This window comes from Macrobrachium rosenbergii, chromosome 39 (genome assembly GCF_040412425.1).
Source record: "Macrobrachium rosenbergii isolate ZJJX-2024 chromosome 39, ASM4041242v1, whole genome shotgun sequence".
Taxonomy (NCBI): domain Eukaryota; kingdom Metazoa; phylum Arthropoda; class Malacostraca; order Decapoda; family Palaemonidae; genus Macrobrachium; species Macrobrachium rosenbergii.
In genome coordinates this window covers 5,807,472-5,813,722 of record NC_089779.1, presented here as the reverse complement: position 1 = coordinate 5,813,722, position 6,251 = coordinate 5,807,472, and positions in this window count along the sequence as shown.

Below are 6,251 nucleotides of genomic sequence, written 5' to 3'. Positions count from 1 at the left end.
AGAGGTTTATTGGGTTTGTTATTCTTTACATGGAAATAATCGGGTTCGTTGTTCTAGACATGATCACTTCGGTACCAGACATTTGATCGCCCAGGGGCTAGAACTAAACAAGGCGAAATACATTTGACGCCAAGGGACTAGTACTGGACACGGCGAAACTGTGTTGATGAATCACTGTTTCGCCGTGTTTAGTACTAGCCCTCATGTGGAACTGGAGTTCGGACCGGAAGGGGTTGGCCATTCTTCACATGGGGATCATTGGGTTCGCTGTTCCTGTCATGGAGATGCTGGGTTCGCTAATCTTGACATGATCCGTTCGTGAGGCCTCCTATATTTATAACAGTGGTAAAATCAGCGCAACCTGTTTTAGGACATATGGACTCCCTTTACTAGAATACCGTTCTCCGGTGTGGACGTCTGCTTCTGCCTGAGATTTATCTCTTTTAGACAGAGTGGTTCGTGGTGGTAGGTTTCTGTTTCCTAACAGTACCAGTTATGACTTGGACCATCGACGGATGGTCTCTTGTTTGTCACTTTTTCTTAAGTTGTATTTCAACAGAGATCTTTCATGTTCACAACTGATCCCTGATCTCCTTTATCTGCCGAGAGCAACCAGATTCACTGAACAGCAGCACCAGTATGCAGTAAATGTGCCTCGCTGTCGAACTTCTCAGTTCCAGAGGTCCTTTATTCCTCTCACCGTTGGACTGTGGAACATCCTCCCAGAGGAAGTCGTGCAATTGGAACTTCAGAAGTTCAAGTGAAGGTACAATACATTACTATCCTAATACTGTTCTCCTTGCATTTTAATACATTTATATCAGTTTGTTAATTCATAAATTAATTTTTTTTAATGAGTGTGGTCTCTTCTGTCTGTATTTCCCTTTACCTTCTTCCTAATGAACACCTTAATATTCTTTGGAAGCTTGAATTTCAAGTCAGTGGCCCCTTTGGTGGGCTTGTTCCATATGAATAGGGTTCATCTGCTGAATAATAAGAATAATAATTCATATATGCCTTACAAACCTTGGTCTGCCTATCAGCTACATCATCACTACTGTTCTGCAGCACTAACTTATAACTCTATCAACCCCTAGTTTTTCCAGTTTCATCTTAATTCTTTTAATATACACAGCGATGAAATTCTACAGAATTTCACTCTATAACTTGTATTGTTTCAGATCTCTGGATGTGTAAACCACTGAGATGAGGGCAGAACTGTCAACGGAGTTAGGTCTGATTAAGCTTGAATGTTCTACAAAGTTCACTAGGGGTCAAATCTTAATATTATGGCCTTCACCCCTGACCATCTTTTTAATTTAATTACTTCTTTGTAGTTTAGTTGGTAGAATAAGAAACTAGGATTATTATTCTTCACTTAAGAAAGATTCTCCAAGAAAACCAAATATGTGGTCGTTCAAATACTCATTTGTCTTCTCTCTGATCCTTCCTCTTAATTTGGAAGCCACTTTTCTCCCCCTTTCATAGTAACGGGACTTTACAGTTATAAATTTCACGTAATCGTCATATTAATGATTTAACGTAAAACTTCATTGTATTAATGATTTAACTTCGAACTCAGTGTCCAGATAACTTTGATCCAATTTTACAGTCCATCTCTTGTGATGATTATTGATATTCCCAGGCCTTTGTTTCTTTAAATCTTAAGTTGCAAATCCTTATGGACGGAGTCAATAGACTATAGACTCAAGAGAGCTCCAAAGGAAAATCAACCTGCAAGGGGAGACAAATTATAGAAAAAGGTGATAAATGAGTAATTTCTGGCTTTCATGACTCAGAGTCTGAAACTGATGGGTGCAGTATTTCTGAATCTGAGAAGTAAAGTAAGTCTGAATTTTAGGGGTCTTTTAAGTTTGAAACTGATGTATACGGCAAGACTGAATTTGAATTTTAGTTATTACTCAGATGATTCCTACACTGCTTAAGAACATGTTGGTGGAAGCCAAATATATCCTTGATCAAAGTCGACAGTTTCGTCAGATGACATCTTGTTCCAAAGTCACCTCATCTGACCGTAACTGCAACCTCAAACAAACGGAATCATTACTATTAATATTAATCGTTCGCTCAGCGAGATTCGTTGTTAGATGGACAGACCCGAAGGGGGACTCTGTAAAGAACCCTCACTAACGTCCACAGCGCTCAGCTAATGCTTATTGTGAACGCTACCCCCTGCCGGGCCCATTTCTGTTGGTATAGCTTCGGGTAGGGGCCTGTTCTCTCTAGACCGTGGTTCTGGCTAAGACCGACTTAATTCAAACCAGCCACAACCGTCGCGCAAAAAGAGGGAACATTTACTAAAGACATTTATTACTCCGCATATCTTAACGAATCACTTTTAAATCATCTTTAATCTTGTTCTTTTACGACGTACGATTTATGGTTAGCTGAGGTATGTGATACACGCAGTAGCACGGACAAATGCTGATAGCCAAAGAAAAAACTTTCATTAAAGCCATTTATTTGCGACTCTTAATTCGCCCTTAAAAAGTTTTTAATTCACTCAGTCATTGGATTTTTTTAATTTGTTAAGAAATATGATTTACGACTAGGCCTATGCTGCCTAAATCATGCAAAGCGTGATTTAGGCAGAATTAAGAATGTAGACCAATATGTTAAGACAGAGAAAAGCATTTACACAAGTCATTAAATATTTTGCAAATCATAAGAATTCGCTTGTAGAAAGTCTTCATTTTATACATTAATCAGATCATTTGCTATGACGTCAAATATTTTGTGGTTAAACCTGTGCCTCCGGAGGTTTAAATACGCGTAAGAACAGTAGACTAACGAAGCCAAGATACTACTCAGACACTGCAATAAATTGTCCAAAAACCTAGATACATGTAAAGCTTTAGAGACTCTTAAGGGGATATTAATGAAATATCTCTTCTATAATAGATATATATTGTTATGAAACGGAAGGAAACGCAATTCAAGAGCAATTGTAAACCGTAACTGACGAATGAATATGGCCACTCTAATGAAACAAGTGAGGATAGGCATTGATGGGGATGACTATGGCGAGAGTATTATGATGCTATTTATGAAGAAAAAACAAGATGAATAAAGAAGAGAGTAACCGCTTTTTTTGCATAAGTTAACTTTCATTTGATCGCGGAAAAGGCATTGATTATACTGAAAGAATTATATGTTTGTTTTTGTGAGGAAAATTTTTCCATCCCGCATTCCTGAGCTGAAGACATTTTCCTGTGAGGACTGTTGACTCGTAAACTAACTTTATCATTCTTTTGGTTTAATCTACTTCAATACTAAAATGAAATATACGAAGTATTTTGAATGTTATGCAAGTTAATGATTCTACGTCAATTCCCTTGTTATCATATTACACATGGCTCTGAGCTGTTGATCAGCTCAGTGGTCTAGTAAGACTAAGGTACACTTTCTGAGTTCAGAGATGCCTGACATAAATTCTTTCCGCTGACAATGGAAACCGGTGTATGTGGTGCATTTATCTGCCTTTATCGTGTAATTAAGGCTCTGCCTTTATCGTGTAATTAAGGCCCTGTATTGGAACATTATTACCCCCGATGTCTGTGACTCAAATGCCCTTCTGTTTGTTTGTGGAATAGATTAGATAAAGTGAAGTACCTTTATCTTTGCGACCTTATCTTGTTTCTAGGGTGGGGAGAGAGAGAGAGAGAGAGAGAGAGAGAGAGAGAGAGAGAGAGAGAGAGATTAGAAATGACCAAGACTGGAAGGGAAACGCAATTTTCTTTTACAGGGGTGGCTTCGAGGGAAAACAATAGCACGATTACTGTCACAGTCATACTTCAGCTGCAAAATTGTGGATGAACCACTTTCCAGAAAACTGGCACACCAGTACGTGACTTATACACCTCCGCAGAAGGCTCATGAGTAGTGTGCTGAAATCCTTCAGGAACACTGCGCCTTTCAACTACACCTTACTCGCATTCTCTCACTTCCTTGTCGTCGAATACCTCTTCTGACACATCTATCCATCTCTTTCTAGGTTTCCGCTCCTCCTCTCTCCCAACATTTCTGAGTTATACGTTCTTTTTTGTCATCCCTTCGACATGACCACTCTATCAAAGCATTCTGACCCATCCTTTCACTCACTCTGTCCATTTTACCTTTCTGCATATCTCTATATTTGTCACCCTTTCAGTTCTTCTTACACCACATATTCTCTATAAATAGTTCATCTTGACAGCCTCAACCTCGTCTCTTTTATTCATATTCTACATCCACACCCCTGTGCTCTCTAAAGATGAGTTGGCTCAACAATCGCTTCATACATTCGCATCTTTGATTCCACAGGCGATTCAAGTCTTCCCAGTCTTTTGCAGAAACCCTGTCATCTTCCTTGCTTCGCATAGTCTATGGCTCTCATCTTCTCTTATCCTTTCTTTCATTCTCCATCCATATAAACATTGACTTTCCAGCTTTCTGGTTTCCAGTTACTTTCTCCCCTTGCAAACACTTTCAACTTCTTGTACTATTGAGGTGAAAGCTACCTCAGTACTGAGGTCCTGAGCGACAGGCGCTATAAGCCACAGGCTAGCTGAGACTCATAGGGTGGGTGATTGTGCTAATCACGCCGCTTGTCTCCTCTATTAAATACACTTGGCAAACCTTCACAAATCATCAGAAGTAACCACAGCCATCTCACCGAGGTACATTTTTAGTACAATATGACAAAAAGTTTTCTGTAAGTATGATTATGATCGGGAGAGAGAGAGAGAGAGAGAGAGAGAGAGAGAGAGAGAGAGAGAGAGAGAGAGAGAGAGAGAGAGAGAGAATTGTGATCCCAGGTCCTGGTGGGAAGAGTTGTATTGTGAGAGAAGACAAGTAACCATTTAGATGGCCCAGGTGATAGGGAACCTAGGCTAGGGAGGCTTCTTGAAGCAAGCGTCAGGGTCTCAGAGGTTTCAGTGTGACCACAAAGGAGCCACTTGTAAGATTTTAAGATCGAAGGTGCCCTGTCGTGGGCCGAAGCATCAGATACTGTTGCCAGGTGTTCATGAAGACTCATACCTTCCGGAAAAGGCCAGACAGCCAGGGCTGTAGGGCAGATTAAGTCTCAAACAACTCATGGGAACCCAAGTCATAAAGGGTATTTGAGTCGTGTTGTGTTACGTACGATAACTGCAAGCGCTTGAACTATTTTATGAATATAAGGACCTTTTACTGAAAAAAATTAAGTCGTACAATCTGGACTGAAGGGGCTTGAGTTGGGGGGGGAGAAGCAACTGATAGATTCAACAGAGTATAACAAAAATAAAAAAAATCTCCTAGAAGGTGATGAAAAACAAAAATGGGGGAACGAGTTGCAAAATGCCACAACTATGATATCTTCTGCAATTCTCCCTCGCTATCCCCTATTGGGTCTACAGCATCTGCAAGCATCACCCTTATATGTGTATATTTGATACTTTTTTTCCAGCATTAAACATGGCATTTTCCTACTTGCATATATTACTCTCCTAATTATGTTAAGGCCTTTGTTGGATGAGCTCTTTGCAAAAAACAGATGCTTTGTACCATCCTTTTCAATTCTGCACGGGTCACACTTTAGCATTTTCTTGAATAACTTGTTTTTCTTTTCAATAATTTATATATATATATATATATATATATATATATATATATATATATATATATGGTTTTATTTGGCTCCATTCCCACAAACACAGTTGCGGGCTTTGGTTAGAATATTAAACATCTTAAGGAAAAACACTGAAAAATATTACATTTAGGAAAAAGATGACTTAAAGGGACTGTGTTTACCGTCTCAGTCAAGATATTTTAGCTTTACTATTCCAATGCGCATAAAAGACGTCAAAATATTTATTAGTCATACAACTGCTATGATTTATAAAAACCACGCCTACTATTTGTCCTTTTCGAGTTAAGATTTGGAAAGCGTGAAATTCTCTATTGCATCACTCATCGCTCAGAAAATTGACGTCATCCTAATACGTTTCAATGAAGATATTTAGGTCACCGGAATATTTTGGATTTATTTTTTTTTTATAGAAAAAGAACTATCTACAGCATCATTATACAATCACACACAGAACACGCAATTTATCGATAACATTAAATCTTATGACGATGACAGTTAAAATCATTCACAAACACGGTAAAAAAAAGTTATTTTGACGCTTGTCAATATTTTGAACAAAAACATAGATAAAAATTATTAAAATAATTATACACATATATTTTTGAATACTAATCCCCAC